Source organism: Triticum aestivum, chromosome 5B, assembly GCF_018294505.1.
Source record: "Triticum aestivum cultivar Chinese Spring chromosome 5B, IWGSC CS RefSeq v2.1, whole genome shotgun sequence".
Taxonomy (NCBI): Eukaryota; Viridiplantae; Streptophyta; class Magnoliopsida; order Poales; family Poaceae; genus Triticum; species Triticum aestivum.
In genome coordinates, this window is record NC_057807.1 from 701,734,878 (window position 1) to 701,755,023 (window position 20,146).

General features: G+C 43.6%; 1 long non-coding RNA gene across 1 annotated transcript; it reads right to left on the minus strand.

The window, feature by feature from the left end:
- Nucleotides 1-13,548: 13,548 nt before the first annotated feature.
- LOC123117811 (uncharacterized) lies at nt 13,549-16,948 on the minus strand. Its single transcript, XR_006457524.1, has 3 exons — nt 14,683-16,948; nt 14,064-14,124; nt 13,549-13,792 (listed from the first exon to the last, which is right to left on the minus strand). It is a non-coding gene; the product is annotated as an uncharacterized lncRNA (long non-coding RNA).
- Between the last annotated feature and the right edge of the window lie 3,198 nt (nt 16,949-20,146).

A 20,146-nucleotide genomic window follows, 5' to 3' on the forward strand; every position in this document is an offset into this window, starting at 1 on the left:
GAACATAGTTTTCAATTATAATATCTTTTATGACATGCATTAACATTTTGTTAGTTAAACTTAAGATCAAAATGTGGCATAGATTACGAAAGGGGACTAATAAAACAGGACGGAGGTAGTAGCCAACAAGTAGCATTCTTAAACTAGACCAGTTCTTTTGGGGAGTATCACCTCTGTTCTGAGTTATAAGACATTTTGAATATTTTAACATGTTACTATTCGTCATCCAGGTGCATAATAAGGTATTCTTCACCCGAGGTAATCTTACGACCGCTTTCTAAATAAATTATGTTTAGAATATAAATAGTTACATACATATTGATTCAATATGTAAAATTTGGTATGAAAACACAAAAATATACTCTTCCATCCCATAATATAAGACGTTATTTAACACTAGTGTAGTGCCAAAAAACGTCTTACATTATGGAACGAAGGGAGTAGTTTTTTCTGTTTTAGCATGTACTACCTCCGTCCTGGTTTGTAAGTTCCCTTCGTATTTTATGCCAAATTTTGACTAGAGATTTAACTAACAAAATATTTGAACATAGTTTCCAATTATATTATCTTTTATGACATGCATTAACATTTTGCTTGATAAATTTAAGATCAAAATTTGACATAGATTACGAAAGGGGACTAATAAATCAGGATGGAGGTAGTAGCCAACAAGTAACATTCTTAAACTAGACGACTTTATTTTGGGGAGTATCACCTCTGTTCTTAGTTATAAGACATTTTGAATATTTTAACATGTTACTATTCGTAATCCAGGTGCATAATAAGTTATTCTTCACCCGAGGTAATCTTACGACCGCTATTTAAATAAATTACGTTTAGAATATAAATAGTTACATACATATTGATTCAATATGTAAAATTTGGTATAAAAACACAAAAATATACTCTCTCCGTCCCATAATGTAAGACGTTTTTTAACACTAGTGTAGTGCCAAAAAACGTCTTACATTATGGAACGGAGGGAGTGGTTTTTCTGTTTTAGCATGTACTACCTCCGTCCTGGTTTGTAAGTTCCCTTTGTATTTTAGGCCAAATTTTGACTAGAGATTTAACTAACAAAATATTTGAACATAGTTTTCAATTATATTGTCTTTTATGACATGCATTAACATTTTGTTAGTTAAATTTAAGATCAAAATGTGGCATAGATTACGAAACGGGACTAATAAATCAGGACGGAGGTAGTAGCCAACAAGTAGCATTCTTAAACTAGACCACTTCTTTTGAGGAGTATCACCTCTGTTCTTAGTTATAAGACATTTTGAATATTTTAACATGTTACTATTCGTCATCCAGGTGCAAAATAAGTTATTCTTCACCCGAGGTAATCTTACGACTGCTTTCTAAATAAATTACGTTTAGAATATAAATAGTTACATACATATTGATTCAATATGTGAAATTTGGTATAAAAACACAAAAATATACTCTCTCTCCGTCCCATAATATAAGACGTTTTTTAACACTAGTGTAGTGCCAAAAAACGTCTTAAATTATGGAACGGAGGGAGTAGTTTTTTTTGTTTTAGCATGTACTACCTCCGTCCTGGTTTGTAAGTTCCCTTTGTATTTTACGCCAAATTTTGACTAGAGATTTAACTAACAAAATATTTGAACATAGTTTTCAATTATATTATGTTTTATGACATGCATTAACATTTTGTTAGTTAAATTTAAGATCAAAATGTGGCATAGATTACGAAACGGGACTAATAAATCAGGACGGAGGTAGTAGCCAACAAGTAGCATTCTTAAACTAGACCACTTATTTTGGGGAGTATCACCTCTGTTCTGAGTTATAAGACATTTTGAATATTTTAACATGTTACTATTCGTCATACAGGTGCATAATAAATTATTCTTCACCCGAGGTAATCTTACGACCGCTTTGTAAGTAAATTACGTTTAGAATATAAATAGTTACATACATATTGATTCAATATGTAAAATTTGGAATAAAAACACAAAAATATACTCTCTCCGTCCCATAATATAAGACATTTTTAACACTAGTGTAGTGCCAAAAAACGTCTTACATTATGGAACGGAAGGAGTGGTTTTTTCTGTTTTAGCATGTACTACCTCCGTCCTGGTTTATAAGTTCCCTTTGTATTTTAGGCCAATTTTGACTAGAGGTTTAACTAACAAAATATTTGAACATAGTTTTCAATTATATTATCTTTTATGACATGCATTAACATTTTGTTAGTTAAATTTAAGATCAAAATGTAGCATAGATTACGAAAGGGGACTAATAAATCAGGACGGAGGTAGTAGGCAACAAGTAGCATTCTTAAACTAGACCACTTCTTTTGGGGAGTATCACCTCTGTTCTGAGTTATAAGACATTTTGAATATTTTAACATGTTACTATTCGTCATCCAGGTGCAGAATAAGTTATTCTTCACCCGAGGTAATCTTACGACCGCTTTCTAAATAAATTACGTTTAGAATATAAATAGTTACATACATATTGATTCAATATGTAAAATTTGGTATAAAAACACAAAAATATACTCTCTCCGTTCCATAATATAAGACGTTTTTTAACACTAGTGTAGTGCCAAAAAACGTCTTATATTATGGAACGGAGGGAGTAGTTTTTTCTGTTTTAGCATGTACTACCCCCGTCCTGGTTTATAAGTTCCCTTTGTATTTTAGGCCAAATTTTTGACTAGAGATTTAACTAACAAAATATTTGAACATAGTTTTCAATTATATTATCTTTTATGACATGCATTAACATTTTATTAGTTAAATTTTAGATCAAAATGTGGCATAGATTACGAAAGGGGACTAATAAATCAGGACAAAGGTAGTAGCCAACAAGTAGCATTCTTAAACTAGACCAGTTCTTTTGGGGAGTATCACCTCTGTTCTGAGTTATAAGACATTTTGAATATTTTAACATGTTACTATTCGTCATCCAGGTGCATAATAAGTTATTCTTCACCCGAGGTAATCTTATGACCGCTTTCTAAATAAATTACGTTTAGAATATAAATAGTTACATACATATTGATCAATATGTAAAATTTGGTATAAAAACACAAAAATATACTCTCTCCGTCCCATAATATAAGACGTTTTTTAATAGTAGTGTAGTGCCAAAAAACGTCTTACATTGTGGAACGGAGGGAGTAGTTTTTTCTGTTTTAGCATGTACTACCTCCGTCCTAGTTTATAAGTTCCCTTTCTATTTTAGGCCAAATTTTGACTAGAGATTTAACTAACAAAATATTTGAACATAGTTTTCAATTATATTATCTTTTATGACATGCATTAGCATTTTGTTAGTTAAATTTAAGATCAAAATGTGGCATAGATTACGAAAGGGGACTAATAAATCAGGACGTAGGTAGTAGCCAACAAGTAGCATTCTTAAACTAGACCACTTCTTTTGGGGAGTATCACCTCTGTTCCGAGTTATAAGACATTTTGAATATTTTAACATGTTACTATTCGTCATCCAGGTGCAGAATAAGTTATTCTTCACCCGAGGTAATCTTACGACCGCTTTCTAAAAAAATTACGTTTAGAATATGAATAGTTACATACATATTGATTCAATATGTAAAATTTGGTATAAAAACACAAAAATATGCTCTCTCCGTCCCATAATATAAGACGTTTTTTAACACTAGTGTAGTGCCAAAAAACGTCTTACATTATGGAATGGAGGGAGTAGTTTTTTCTGTTTTAGCATGTACTAGCTCCGTCGTGGTTTATAAGTTCCCTTTGTATTTTAGGCCAAATTTTGACTAGAGATTTAACTAACAAAATATTTGAACATAGTTTTCAATTATATTATCTTTTATGACATGCATTAACATTTTGTTAGTTAAATTTAAGATCAAAATGTGGCATAGATTACGAAAGGGGACTAATAAATCAGGACGGAGGTAGTAGCCAACAAGTAGCATTCTTAAACTAGACCACTTCTTTTGGGGAGTATCACCTCTGTTCTGAGTTATAAGACATTTTGAATATTTTAACATGTTACTATTTGTCATCCAGGTGCAGAATAAGTTATTCTTCACCTGAGGTAATCTTACGACCGCTTTCTAAATAAATTACGTTTAGAATATAAATAGTTACATATGAAAGGGCAATTCCCTTCCTTATGTTTTGGATGATCATGACAACCCTTTGTTGGTCTAATCCTGTGCTAAATGTTTCAAGTTCTCAATGATTAGACTTTCATCGATTAGTGGTTCTCTCTCGAAGGAATCGTTGAAGACAGAATCCTCTACGCTTTTATCTCTTTGGTCGTAGGGATCCCGTACTATCAAGAGGGAATCCACTTTGGAAAGAATAGGGGATTCCATTCTCGTACACCTCCATCACCCCTCTTCTTGTCGAGAGAGTGCCTCCATTTTAATCTAATCTTTGCTGTGTATTCCCAGCGGTTGTACCGCTCGTCCGAGCGGTAGTACCGCTGGCTCCTGACGCTTCTCTGCCATTGTCGAGCGGTGGTACCGCCACCTGTCTCTGCAATGACCAGCACCGGTTGTTCCGGCCATGCACCGCCCATGTACCGGTCAGGCTTTTGTTCTGATGCGATGGCTGGGCGGTGGTGGCCCGGTTGGTCCGGTTGTTCCTTTTCAACCAGTACAACCGGAGGTTCGAGCGGTTCTTCCGCTCATTCCTTAGCCGCTCAAGCGATCAAGGCCAGGCGGTTGCACCGGCCCTGCACCGCCCAACTACCGTCCTCAAGGGTGACTCCGTTCTGTTTCGGTGCGGTAGTTGTGCGGTGGCTGGGCGGTTGGTCCGGTTATTTGCTAATGACCGGTACTACCGCCCGATGGCCCGGTTGTACCGCCTGGTAGGGTTCTGCAGCTACATCGTGAGTCCCGGTTGTACCAGGACAAGGAGCGGTTGTACCGCTGCAGTACTGAAAACGCGGTAACAGTTGGATTTTAGTGGGCTGCTATATAAGGTGGTTCCTCCACCTACCACGCCCACCTCTTACCTCTCTCACTCCACCATTGATGCTCTCAAGCTCTCTTGCCCGATCTCTCTCTGTAGCCACTCAAACTTGTTGATTTGCTAGGGTTTGAAGGAGGAGACCTATATCTACAGTTCCACCAAAGGATATTTACTTCCCCCATACTTTCTAGAGTGGATTTTGTTACTCTTTGGTGTTTGAGCACCCTACATGGTTGAGGTCACCTCGAGGCCATATTCCATTGTGGTGAAGCTTCGTGGTTTCGTTGGGAGCCTCCAATTGTTGTGGAGATTGCCCCAACCTTGTTTGTAAAGGTCCGGTTGCCGCCTTCAAGGGCACCAATAGTGGAATCACGGCATCTTGCATTGTGTAAGGGCGTGAGGAGAATACGGTGGCCCTAGTGGCTTCTTGGGGAGCATTGTGCCTCCACACCGCTCTAACGGAGATGTACTTCCCCTTAAAAGGAAGGAACTCCGGTAACACATCCTCGTCTCCAACGGCTCCACTCTTGGTTATTTCGTGCCTTTACTCTTGCAAGCCTACTTGTGTTGTATCCCTTGCTTGCTCTTGTGTTAGTTGTTATTGCATCATATAGGTTGCTCACATAGTTGCATATCTAGACAACCTATTTTGTTCCAAAGTTTAATTTGGTAAAGAAAAGCTTAAAAATTGTTAGTTGCCTATTCACCCCCCCCTCTAGTCAACCATATCGATCCTTTCAATTGGTATCAGAGCCTCGTCTCTTTATTAAGGACTTTGCCGTTCGAAGAGTATGGTTGACACCAACGACAGTGCGGAGGAACACTCCGGTGTGAATCCCATCTCGTCTTCGGCTGAAGGGGGAACCTCGGTCTCACGTGAGGAATTCAATGTGGCTTTAGACACATTGAAAACCTCCATGATGGTCGAGGTTAAAAGCATGTTTACTGAATTTCTAGAAGGACTTAAACTATCTACCTCGCCGTTGAAAGTGGGTGATCCCACTAACAAGGTGACGGATGCTACCTCCGACAAGGGGGAAGCTAATAATGAAAAGAGTCCTTCTACTAGTGGTAGAAATGGCACCGGCATCTTTGCCAATGTGGAACCCCCAGTGTATAGAGGACCGATCCCCTCTACTCATTTGAATCATGCCGGTCCTCCTCCTAAATATGTGAAAAATGAAGATTTTGATTCTTGGGTTTATCGCTTCAAGCGTCATTTAAAACATGTGAATACTAACCTTTGGAGAATCATTGAAGAAGGTTTCTATCGTCATGACCCAAGCAACTTCACCCCTCGAGAAGAAGTGGACAATCAATTCAATGAGAGTGCTCTCTTCATCATCCAAGATGCAATCCTTCCCGAAGATCTCCCTCATCTTCGACCTCATGCCATGGCTAAAGAAGCATGGAAATGTGTCAAGCGTCTCTATCAAGGAAGTTCTAGCATTCAACGCTCCAACTATGAAGTGGTGCAAGATGAAGCCGATGAGTTTGCAATGAAAGAGGATGAAGAACCTCGTGAGCTCTTTCGAAGAGTGACCAAACTCGCGGTCGCACTCAGAGATCATGGGAGCAAGGACACGGATGACAATTGGATCAAGCGCAAGTTCCTCAAGGCCATGATGCCCTACAACAAGGCCATGTCCTCCATCATTCACCAAAGACCGGACTTCCACTCCATGACCTCTGGTGAAGTGTTGGATGAGTTTGTTGCAATGAGCATCTTGGACAAGACCGCCGACAATGCGGTGCTCCGTTCCCAAAGGGCAAAGAAGCCCAATCTTGCCTTGAAGGCCAAGGTTAGTGTGGAAGAAGAAGCAGATGAGGAAGATGAGGAGAGCAACCCCGAGGACACGAAGTATGATTATCATGAGCACATGGCTCTTGCCTCAAGACAGTTTTGGAGTAAGAAGAATACAAGACCCAACTTCAAAAAGAACAACTCAAGTGGCCTCAAGGGGAAGCAACGAGTTAGAACCTGTTTCAACTGTGGCAATGTTAGCCATTTCGTTGCGGATTGTCCCTACGAGAAGCGGGAAGACAATGGTGGCAAGTTCATCCGAAAAGACAAAGCCAAGTCCTTCCCAAACAAGAACAACTTCACCAAGAAGACTCCGTCTCGCGGGTTGGTGGTTCAAGAAGAATACTGTGAGGATGACGATGATGATGAAGGTGATGAAACAATGGCCATGGCATCCGTTGCCATTGTCACAACTCCCCGAGTGTCTCTCTTCGATGCACCTAACGAGAACATCACCGCCAAGTGCCTCATGGCTAAGGCCACCAACAAGGTAACCTCCAACATCAAAACCACCATTATTCCTAACCCTCCTTCAACGGATGACTTTGATAATGGTAAGGGGTCTAATGAGGAGATCAATGAATTTGAGTCCTTCATGAGTAAGCTCAAGGGCAAATCCAAGAAGCACTTTGTTGCTCTCTTGGAACAACTTGGTGAAGCCAATGACATGATCGAGGCTCACGAAGAAACCATCTCTAAGATGGAAAGTCATAGTCGTGACTATGCCGATGAGATATCGGATCTCTCTAATGCTCTTGAGGAAGAGTGTGAGCATCGTTTGGCTCTTGAGGAGTCACACAACGATGGTCATGCTAAACTAAAAAAAGATCTTGATCATGCTCTTGTTGTGTCTCGTGTTCTAGCTTCCGAGAAGGCTAAACTTGGGGTTGATCATGTTAGACTCACGGAGGAGTTTGATGTACTTGACAAGGCCCACAAGGTCTTGAAAGGTGCTCATGCTACCCTCAAGGAGTCTCATGCTCAACTCCAAGTTAAGCTAACCAAGGAAAAGGCCACATTTCCTCACATGGTCTTAATTGATAATGCAAATGCTACTAACCCTTGTTGTGAGCATGTGCATCTTGTGGAGGAGAATGCCAAGTTGAAGGAACAACTCGAGAAAGGTCTTGTGTCATGCATACAAGGCGAGAAGAACCTAAATGACCTTTTGAGCAATCAAAAGGAAGTTGTGGGCAAGGAGGGAGTTGGGTTCTCACCCAAGTCCAAGAAGAAGAAGAAGAACAAGGAGAAGAAGAGCAAGACCGATCGACCTCCTCCGCTCACGCAAACCTTTGTGAAGGAGGGAGAAGGTGCTCCTAAGGAGAAGAAGAACAATGGGAAGAGTGGTGATGCCAAAGAGTGCAAAGCCATCTCTCCCAACAAAGCCGGCGACTTTAAACCATCTTATGTGTTGTGCCGTGCTAGTGATGGGCATGTTTATGCTAAATTTGTTGGTTCTCCTTATGAGTACATTGAATGGTCTATTTGGGTTCCTAAGACCCTTGTTACTAACATCAAAAGACCCATTACTCAATGGGTACCTAAAACCAAGCATTGATCTCTTGTAGGTGTTTGCTTCCGGTGGGGGATCATGGTTGCTCGATAGTGGAGCAACAAATCATATGACCGGGAGCAAGGACTTGGTGGTGGACGTGCACAAGATCCCATCTATGCCCACCAATGTAGAATGGGGTGATGCCTCACATTCTAAGGTATTGGGTCTTGGCAAGGTTGTCATTTCTCATGATCTAACGATCGAGAAAGTCATGCTTGTTGAGTCCCTTGCGTTCAATTTACTTTCCGTTTGTCAACTCGCACTCATGGGCTTTGCCACCTTCTTTGATATTGATACCATGGCCCTCTTGTGGAGCAAGACTCTTAAAGTAGCCTTTGTTGGGCATGTCGAGAACGGTCTCTATGTGATTAACTTTTCGGAGCAACCCACTAAGACCGCGACATGCCTAATGGCTAAAGTTGATGTGGGATGGCTTTGGCATCTCCGTTTAGCCCACGTCAATATGAGGTCTTTGCAAAGTCTTCTCAAGGGGGACCATGTTCATGGACTAACGAATGTTATTTTTGCCAAAGATCGTGTTTGCAGTGCTTGTATCGAAGGAAAGCTTCATGAGAAGGCTCACCCTCCCACGACTATCATCTACTCGAAGAGACCCTTGGAGCTCCTACACATGGACCTCTTCGGCCCTCCATCTTTTGATAGTCTTGGGGGTAGAAAGTATTGCTTGGTGATTGTGGATGATTATTCAAGATACACTTGGGTATACTTCTTCAAGAGGAAGAGTGAGACTCAACAAACCGTCATCGACTTTGCAAATGAAGCTCAACGTCAACATAATGCAAAGATCCTGACAATAAGAAGTGACAACGGCACCGAGTTCAAGAACTACACCCTGGATGAGTTTCTGAGTGATGAAGGGATCAAGCATCAATATTCTGCACCATATACCCCTCAACAAAATGGTGTTGCGGAGAGGAAGAACCGGACGTTGATGGATGCGGCAAGAACCATGATGGTGGAGTTCAAGTCTCCATACAACTTTTAGGCCGAAGCCATCAACACAGCATGTCATGCATCCAATCGGCTCTATCTCCGCAAAGGCTTGAACAAGACTCCGTATGAGATACTCACCGGGAACAAGCCCAATCTCAAGTACTTTCGAGTGTTTGGGTGTAAGTGTTTCATTCTCAAGAAAGGTGTTCGCTTGTCTAAATTCGAGGCTAGAGCTCATGAGGGCATATTTGTTGGTTATGCTACAAACTCTCATGCTTACCGTGTTCTCAACAAGTCCAACAGACTCATTGAGGAGACGTGTAACGTAGAGTTTGACGAAAATAACGGCTCCCAAGTGGAGCAAAGTGGTACTTGTGATGTAGGTGATGGAATTCCTCCCCAAGACATAAGAAGAATGGGTATTGGTCATATCCTACCCATTGAGGAACCCCTTGTGGCCGAAGGAGAAGGACAATGCTCCACTCAAGTGGATCCATCACCTCCCCAAGACCCACACGCTACCGAAGAACAAAGTGAAGGCCCTCACCCTCATGAACTAGACCAAGGGCAAGATCAACCACAAGATGGTGGTGAACCTCTACATGATTCCCAAGGTCAAGTTCTTCCCCTCGAGCAAGTTCAAGATCAAGAACAAGCTCATGACGACGCTCAAGATGATCAAGTGAACCCTCCTCCTTCGACATCCGAGGAGGAATTGGAGCGTCGTGCCGCGAAGATTGCTTCCAAACTCACCACCAAAGGTCATCTCATGGAGAATGTGGTTGGAAGCCTAAGAAAGGGGGTAAGCACTCGTAGACAATTAGCAAACTATTGTGAACATCACGCGTTTGTCTCTTGTGTTGAACCCCATAAGGTCTATGAGGCGCTCGAAGACTCGGATTGGCTTAATGCCATGCATGAAGAACTCAACAACTTCGAGTACAACAAGGTGTGGAGATTGGTGCCAAGGCCTTCCGGGAACCATAACATCATTGGAACCAAGTGGATCTTCAAGAACAAGCAAGATGCTCATGGGAACATCATTCGCAACAAGGCAAGATTGGTAGCACAAGGCTACTCCCAAGTCGAGGGTATCGACTACGGTGAAACCTTTGCTCCCGTTGCTCGCCTTGAATCCATTTGTTTGTTGATTGCTTATGCTTCCCATCACAACTTTAAGTTGCAACAAATGGATGTTAAAAGTGCTTTTCTTAATGGTCCTATTAATGAGTTGGTCTATGTCAAGCAAACCCCCGGGTTCGAGGATCCCTTCTTCCCGGATCATGTGTATCAACTCGATAAGGCGCTCTATGGCCTTAAACAAGCCCCACGTGCGTGGTATGACCACCTTACCGAGTTGTTACAAGATCGTGGATTTGAAGTGGGGCTAATCGATCCCACTCTTTTTACTAAGAAGGTCAAAGGGGAGTTTTTTGTATGCCAACTATATGTTGATGACATTATCTTTGGTTCCCCTAACAAAGCCTTCAATGAAGAATTTGATGCTCTCATGACCTCTAAGTTCAAGATGTCTTCGATGGGAGAGTTGAAGTTCTGCCTTGGTTTTGATATCAAACAAAGAAGAGAAGGTACCTTCATCAACCAAACCAAATACACTCAAGATATGCTCAAGAGATTCAAGTTAAGTGATGTCAAGCCGGCCTCTACTCCAATGCCCACCAAGTGCCAACTTGACATTGATCCCAATGGTAAAGCGGTGGATCAAAAGGTATATCGCTCCATGATTGGCTCCTTGCTTTACCTTTGTGCATCTAGACCGGATATCATGTTGAGTGTGGGGATGTGTGCACGGTTTCAAGCTGCACCGAAGGAAAGTCACTATGTGGCGGTCAAGCGAATCTTTCGATATTTGGCTCATACCCCAAACTTTGGCTTATGGTACCCAAGGGGGGCAAACTTCAAGCTTGAATGGTTTACGGATTCCGATTGGGCGGGAGACAAAGTGGATAGGAAGTCCACTTCCAGAGGGTGCCAATTTCTTGGTTGCTCTTTGGTAAGTTGGTCTTCCAAAAAGCAAAGTTGTGTGTCTCTCTCGTCCACCGAAGCGGAGTATGTGGCGGCCGATAGTTGTTGTGCACAACTCCTATGGACGAGGCAAACTTTAAAGGAATACGGTGTCACTTGTGACAAAGTGCCTCTTTGGTGTGACAACGAAAGTGCCATCAAGATTTCTCTCAACCCGGTGCAACACTTCAAGACGAAGCATATTGAGATTAGGTATCATTTCATCCGGGATCACATTAGGCGAGGGGAGATCGAGCTCAAGTATGTCAACACTCATGATAACCTTGCAAATATTTTCACGAAGCCCTTGGATGAAGCAAGATTTCGCGAGTTAAGGCATGCGCTAAATATCATTGATTCGAGCAATGTGACTTGAACCCGTGCACCCCTCACCACACTCAACTTGTTGTCTAGTTTAGGGGTAGGCATGGAGATAGGGGGAGTGTTGTTCTCTCAATGAACTCTCCCTCCCCCCATTATGCATAAATTGATCAACTCTGTCGCATTAGCCATTTTTGATGGTACTTGTGTTTCAAATACGAGTTTTGGTTATGGACCCAAGGATAATTCTTCGCGGTGCCATACCATTAGACTCAAACATAGGTGGCTTCGGCCACCGCCCTCTCTTAAGAGAGAGGACTGAGCTCGCTCTGCTTGTGTGCGGTTGCTTTTGTTTTCCTTTCGATCTTTTCCCTGCTCTTAGTGTTTGGTTTCACTTTTTGTTGTCCCGTTTGTCTTGTTCTCTTCTTTTCGGTCTGGGCTTTGGTGGTCGGGCGGTACAACCGGTGTCACGGGCGGTTCTACCGCTGATACCTGGTTGTGCTGCCCCAGTTGGGTTGCTTTCGGTGCGTGGGCAGTTATACCGCCCATTTTCACTGGGGCTTCTCCGTCCGGTTCTACCGGTTGTCTCCGGGCGGTACTTCCGGTGCCCTTCAGGAAACGGAAGCACCGCCCACTACAATCTGTCAGCACCGGACTTGCCATACAACCGGTCCTAGGAGCGGTTCTACCGCCGCGCGGCTATGGGCCTATTTATATCCGACGGGGCAAAGAGTTTTTCTTTTCTCCCTTCGTCCCTGTTCGCCTCCTCCTTGCCCTAGCTGCCGGTCACCTCTGCCTCGCCCCGGAGTGCGCCCCGCGCTTCGGACCCGAGGGTTCTCCGTGGATTCTCTCCGTGGAAGCCTTCCGGTCTTCTCCCATGGATGGTGGTAATGCCCTTGTTCTTCGTTCTTTGTTCTAGGTTTTCTTCTTGTTTTAGGGCATTACTTTATCCTCCTAGATTTGTGTTTGTTCTTTGGTTGGGAGAGATCGTTGTTTTTCTTGTGTCTATGCAGTACATAGAACTCCGAATATTGCTTGAGTGATTTGCACGTCTTGAACAGATCTAACTACCCTGGTAGTGCCACTGTCAGCGGTTCTACCGCCCAGACGGGCGGTACAACCGGTGGGGCGGTTCTACCGGTGGGGGATCCGGTTCAACCGGAATATATGAACCACATAGCACTGTTCTGGTTTCTATGGTGTTGCATTTTCCGTATGCTTTCCTCTCATTCCTGTTGGTTTCGTGTGTCCCCTTCGTGTTTGTGTTCAGGTGGCTCCAGTTCTCGCTCTTCTCCTCGCAAGACCAAGAAGAGGGTTCGACGGGCTCCGTGCCCGGCTGACTCTGAAGAGGAAGTTGTGATCCCCACCAAGCCCACTCGCCGTGAAAAGTCTTCCGCTGTCAAGCAATGTGTGATAATGCCACTCCACCATTGGAAAGCCAAGGATTGGGAATCCTTCTGCTCAAAGAATCCTTATGTGGTTCCCGTAGCTCCTCGTTGGACCACTGTTCAGTTTCAGAATGAGATGCAAGTACGAATTCACTACAAGAATCTTGTTAATCCATGACGGATTCAGTCTGTCATGGAACAGTGCAAAACCATCAAGGAGGGAGGTCCATGACGGACTTGGAATCCGTCATGTATATCGCGTCATAATTTGGCAACTGCACTACCATGACAGTTCTCGGCCGTCACCGATCAGTCCCAGGCCCGCCATAGGCCCGGTATTCCATGACAGACTAGTCCTTCATGGATTTACATGACTGTACCAATATATGGACCTCGTATGGCATCTACGTGGCGCCGGTGTGGATCTGACATGGCACACTGCCAGGCCCATTAGCCCATTTTTTTAGTGTGGCGGTTTAGTGCATTTATTTTAATAAGGCCCATTCATCCTACCAGCCACATCACGACCAATAACAGATAATTGATCAAACATTCACAACACAAAATGACTTCCATTGAACAGACCCATAATTTGGACCATTTCATAAATTTCTATTCAATTACTTCACTGAGTACAGGCCTTCTAAAATGTGCCAAAGAACACATCCAACATTAGTTCGAATGCTCTCAATAACCAGATTACATCAACAAATATACAAGTTGTACACACACACTTTATCATCAGCTTCACCTCTACAGCTCAAACTTCCTTTGCAGCTCTCACCACCAAGGAAATCTGTACAACAAAATGCTTCTGTTACAAAATGGCAAGTTAATTACAACAACAGAAATAGTATTTATTATGATCTAAAACATAAAAAAATCACATGATTTGGACGTCACTCATGAGGTATAGGTAAACCTATATACCTAAGAGTTATGCTAGGAATGCTTTTCTTTCAATAATCAACAATAGTGTTTCGTTGCAGCAACACAACATCAATGGCTAATCACGAGCAACATAATGCCAAATAATTCAAATCATTCTGGAGGGCATAGGAGCTTACCCATGCCAGAAGGCTGAGGGCTTAACCTTGTTATGCAGCCGCATGTACCTTTACCAAATTACTGGAAAGAAAACTGCCATGGTTACAAACTAATTATGTGTCATTTTTCTTATGTAAATATAGACACCTATCTACCTGTGAGAATAAACCTAATAGGTATATTATATTATCAAGAACAACCAAGTGGACTCTATTACAAAAATATATTTTACAATGAATCTAATGAAACTAATTCTGTGGTGGAGATGTTGATATAGCTTCCTATAGATTTGGTTAGATTCAATTAATTTGGAATTGAGGAAGCAGATTATAAATAATAGCATTCAGTGGTAGAGAAAGCAAGAATTAAAGAAATGTTCAAGGTGAAGACATTTTCAAAGTTACATTGCAGTTAATTTTTTTGATTATTATATTTTGATTTGGATAGAGCAAATCAATCAAACCTAGAGAACTTATATAATGGACTATGACAATTTAATCTCTACCAGTAATGCAAGAGCATAAGAGCTATGCATCGAGGCTAGAAGTAATGATGAACATGAGAGCTATGCAGCCAACGATGGTTCGCATAACAGTTCAGGCAAGTGTATCTATATAGTAGTTATGACTGAATACATACTGTGGTGTGAGCATGTAGTAGTGGCTGCTGCTGTTGATGAAGGTCCTAAAGAATTAATACACCAAGTTCATTTGTCTCCAGCTCTCTTTAATTATGCCAGTGGGGATGATTCAGTCGTTAAGTTGTCATCGTCAACCTTCCTCACTGATCAGTGGACACCTGAGCTAGGAAACAATCCCCAAATACAGCATGAGCACTATAAATAGCAAACATCGAGAACTTTGAGACACCGTTAGAGAAATCAGAACAAACCTAATAATACTGCATTAGTATATACACTTCACATCACTAGAGAAATATGCCACACAAGTTAATATGTTTCCACAATACAGAAAGACAAAAATGCTAGAACTTAAAGCGACATCCTGTAATACATAAAGTTGATAACTCCCTTTTCCCGATATATCAAACAGCCTTCTGGAAGTGATGGAACGAGTTCAACATTCCGTTTTATTAGGCATTAAGAAGGGGTAAATTCTACTTTTCTCTTTTGGTTCTGGAAAGATACAAAATGCACAACAGAATAGCAGATACGATTTTGTCCTAAGTTCTGAAATCTTACGGTACGTACAAACGAGAATAACAAGTATATACGCCAAAAACAATGGCATCAATAACAAACAATATACACGATGCGGAAAACTACAAATTAATATATTGCATGGCTTATGTGATTGCTAAATAGTTATTAAGGTGCAAGCCAAGTCAATACACATGACACCAGGAGATGGTCGAATGAAAACAAATGGGAAAATAGTTATTAAGGTACAAGCTGAATCAAGATACATGAACACCAGGAGATGGTTGAATCAAAACACATAGGAAAATACTTATTAAGGTACAAGCTGAATCAAGACACATGAACACCAGGAGATGGTCGAATCAAAACACATAGGAAAATAGGTCTATTATATTAAACATAGCAATTGTTATGCAAAGACTTCAAAAACAAATTTGAGGTTAATATAGCAATCTACCACCCAGAAGTGTTAGGCCTTCACTATACATTTTCCCGTCCATGAGCTGCAGAACTAAAACAACAGAAATGACAGTGTTAAGCAACAAGGCGTGAAATTCAGTACAGAATGAATAACTGAGGTCATAGATGTTGCGAACATGAGACATGCTAAGATAAGTATGATACTTTTCCAGTTTGAAGATCAACCTTTTCGCACAGATTATTGCTGAACATAAAAGATGGAGATACATATGAAGTGATTACGAGAATCGGTTAATAATACAAGAAAAGAGAAACACACACATCATGCAGCATAGAAGAATTATGCATCGATCATCCATTATGGGTCCAAGATCATGTTATAAGTTTTAAAAATAACTCAGAATACTTGCCACTTGAGATTCATCGATACCAACTACCGTCAACTAAAACTACGGCTACCTGATTGTCACTGTAATTTTAATCAAACCAAGAAAGCATTAGACAGTTTATTGACTATAAAACTAATTTGCTACTAGACTATAAATGTTATACCGGACAGATTAATATTGAGAAATATTGTAGCATGAGTTAATAGAATAAATAAACAACAGAGAGGAGCCGCTGGATAGAATACAGTAGGACGGCGTGGTGAACCAAGTCGGATCTTGCAGCTGGAACGAGAGAGTGGGCAGAAGTAACAGTGCTGGGAGGTCGCATACCAGCCATGGAGGCGCTTGTGGAGGTTGATGGTGTACTCCCTCGTGACGACCTCCTCCTTCCTCGGCGCTCGCGGCAGATGGGGTCAGGGTCGCCACCGTCCAGACCAACGCGTGCAAGCACACCGAGCGAAGGAGCGCCATCTAGGAGGAGGAGAGGGCGCGAGGGGGCGCGATGTACGATGGAGAGGAGCCGCTGGAGCCGCACCGGCGACGGACGCGACGCCACAGAAACCCTAGCCATGGGCTAGGGGTCATGGACATGCGCCAGAGGCCGGGGACGGCGGATCCAGCCGTACTGGAGGCCGGATGGGTCGGAGAAGAGCTTGTGAGCGTGCTGCGCGGTGCTGGACATCGCCGGAATCGGCGGACATTGCTGGCGGCGCGAGGGTTCGTAGGAGAGGGAGAGAGAGAGAGAGAGAGAGAGATGGGTCGCGAGAGGGGTGGATGGGTGGGGCTTGTGGCGGATCTAGCAGCCGCCGGAGCCGCGAGGTGAGAGGAGGAGAGGGCCGGCGGCGAGCCGTGGGAGTAGGGAGGCGGCGAGGTGGGGGCGATGTGCGGGAGACGATGGGGAATGGGAGGGGACTGCGGAGGAGGGAGGGGCCGAAGTGAAGGGAGCTAGGGTTAGGTTTTTTTTATACGGGGAACAATTAACCGGGCTTTAGCGGGCTTCGGCGGGCTTGCGGGGTTGTATTAGCCCATCCATGACAGATTCTGAAAATGTCATCAAAAATCCGTCATGGATTAACAGGTTTCTTGTAGTGATTGTTCATGAACTCTTTGAGGACAACAAGAACAGATATGCCAAGTAGTGGATCATCGATCTTGATCATTGGCGGAACAACCTGGAGTATTTTGGTGAGGCTTTGGCTCTCTGTGAGGAGTTTGATCTTGTCAAGATCATGTCCGTCAACTGTGACTTTGATGTTCAACTCATCCATCTGTTCTATGCCACCGTTCACTTTGGAGAAGATGACGCGCGCACCCTCACTTTCATGTGTTGTGATGAGCTCTTTCAAGTTCCCTCGAGGACCTTCTGCAATGCTATTGGGTACGATGATACCGGTCTGGAAGGAAGGGGTGGCATTCGCCCCCATGATCATCCTGACCCCATGCCTAAGGAGAAGCTTGCCCCTCTGTACATTCGGGGCCGTGGTATTATTAGTGAATCTAAGGATTTGGTGAAGGTCTATGACATCATGCATCGTGTTTTTCGCAATGTGCTTCTGCCCAAAGTGGGGAATCAAGATGAAATCCATGGCTATCTTGTTGACTTGATGGTTGCTATGAAGACCAAGGTTGGATCTGGGGAGACGTTTGATGTGTCCAACTGGCTGTGGCACGAGATGTACAACATGGTCATCTACAGGAAGGTCCCCATTTATGCTCCGTTTGTCATGTGCTTTCTGAACTCCGTGTGGGGTGTTCGCCTTCCTGGAGAGCCCCTCACCTCTCCTGACAATCTTACCAATCATGAAGTCAAGCTCCTTAAGAAGGAGAAGCATGTCGAGCCACGTTTCCCTGCTAATGCTCCGGAGGATGTCTATGCCACTTCTGATGATGAGGATTTTGAGTTGGAACCAGGGGCCAAGCCCTCGTGGGTGGACAAGCTCGCTGCCAAGGTGAAGAAGACTTTCTGCCTTCAGTCTGACATCCAGAAGAGGATGTATGAGGCACATGTCAATGAGAAGCTTGCGCGGCGTCGCCAAATTGCTATGATGAGGCACCTCAGCATGTCAGTTCAGAGTGATTCTGAGAAGAGCATCACACCGGAGGAGCGTTGGATATCTTCCCACAGCACCTGGACTGATGATGAAGCCCCTCCTCAGCCCTCCACCACCGTTACTGCTGCTGATGATATCATGGAGGACTCAGATCGGGACGATGATGAAGTTTCTGATGATGGTGAAGATTCTGACAATGATGAAGATCTAGATGCTACCGAGGAGTCAGACGAGGACGACTGAGCCTGGGGCGATAGCTTCGCTCTCTTCCTTTTTGGTGTCCTGATGCCAAAGGGGGAGAGAGTGTGATAGGACTCGGGAGTTGCATGGGTGGTTGCGTAGTGTGTGTCTCATGTTGAACTTGTCTCTAGTCTCCAGTTGAACTTTGGTCATTCTCGTTTGATTTGTGTGGATTTTGTGCCACTCCTGCTATCTCTTCTTTATGCTTGTTGGTTTTTATTGGTAGTATTGCTCTTGTTTCATTGTGTTGGCTACCTTCATGTTATATGCTTTTTGTGACTAGCCTATAAAATCTAGGGGGAGTCTCGACCTGGGGCTCACATCTAGGGGGAGCTCCGTCTAGATTCTATAGTCTTCTATCTTATATCGTGTTGTTGTCATCATCCACCAAAAAGGGAGAGATTGAAAGGGCATTTCCCTTCCTTATGTTTTGGATGATGATGACAAACATTTGTTGGTCTAATCCTGTGCTAAATGTTTCAGGTTCTCAATGATTAGGCTTTCATCGATTAGTGGTTCTCTCTCGAAGGAATCGTTGAAGACAGAATCCTCTACACTTTTATCTCTTTGGTCGTAGGGATCCCGTACTATCAAGAGGGAATCCACTTTGGAAAGAATAGGGGATTTCATTCTCGTACACCTCCATCACCCCTCTTCTTGTCGAGAGAGTGCCTCCATTTTAATCTAATCTTTGTTGTGTATTCCCAGCGGTTGTACCGCTCGTCCGAGTGGTAGTACCGCTGGCTCCTGACGCTTCTCTGCCATTGTCGAGCGGTGGTACCGCTGCCTCCGGGCGGTGGTACCGCCACCTATCTCTACAATGACCAGCAGCGGTTATTCCGGCCATGCACCGCCCATGTACCGGTCAGGCTTCTGTTCTGATGCAGTGGCTGGGCGGTGGTGGCCCGGTTGGTCCGGTTGTTCCTTTTCAACCGGTACAACCGGAGGTTCGAGCGGTTCTTCCGCTCATTCCTTAGCCGCTCAACCGATCAAGGCCAGGCGGTTGCACCGGCCCTGCACCGCCCAACTACCGCCCTCAAGGGTGACTCCGTTCTGTTTCGGTGCGGTAGTTGTGCGGTGGCTGGGCGGTTGGTCCGGTTATTTGCTAATGACCGGTACTACTGCCCGATGGCCCGGTTGTACCGCCTGGTAGGGTTCTGCAGCTACATCGTGAGTCCCGGTTGTACCAGGACAAGGAGCGGTTGTACCGCTGCAGTACTGAAAACGCAGTAACGGTTGGATTTTAGTGGGCTGCTATATAAGGTGGTTCCTCTACCTACCACGCCCACCTCTTACCCCTCTCTCACTCCACTATTGATGCTCTCAAGCTCTCTTGCCCGATCACTCTCTCTAGCCACTCAAACTTGTTGATTTGCTAGGGTTTGAAGGAGGAGACCTAGATCTACACTTTCACCAAAGGATATTTACTTCCCGCATACTTTCTAGTGTGTATTTTGTTACTCTTGGGTGTTTGAGCACCCTAGATGGTTGAGGTCACCTCGAGGCCATATTCCATTGTGGTGAAGCTTCGTAGTTTCATTGGGAGCCTCCAATTGTTGTGGAGATTGCCCCAACCTTGTTTGTAAAGGTCCGGTTGCCGCCTTCAAGGGCACCAATAGTGGAATCATGGCATCTCGCATTGTGTGAGGGCGTGAGGAGAATATGGTGGCCCTAGTGGCTTCTTGGGGAGCATTGTGCCTCTACACCGCTCTAATAGAGACGTACTTCCCCTTAAAAGGAAGGAACTCCGGTAACACATCCTCGTCTCCAACGGCTCCACTCTTGGTTATTTCGTGCCTTTACTCTTGCAAGCCTACTTGTGTTGTATCCCTTGCTTGCTCTTG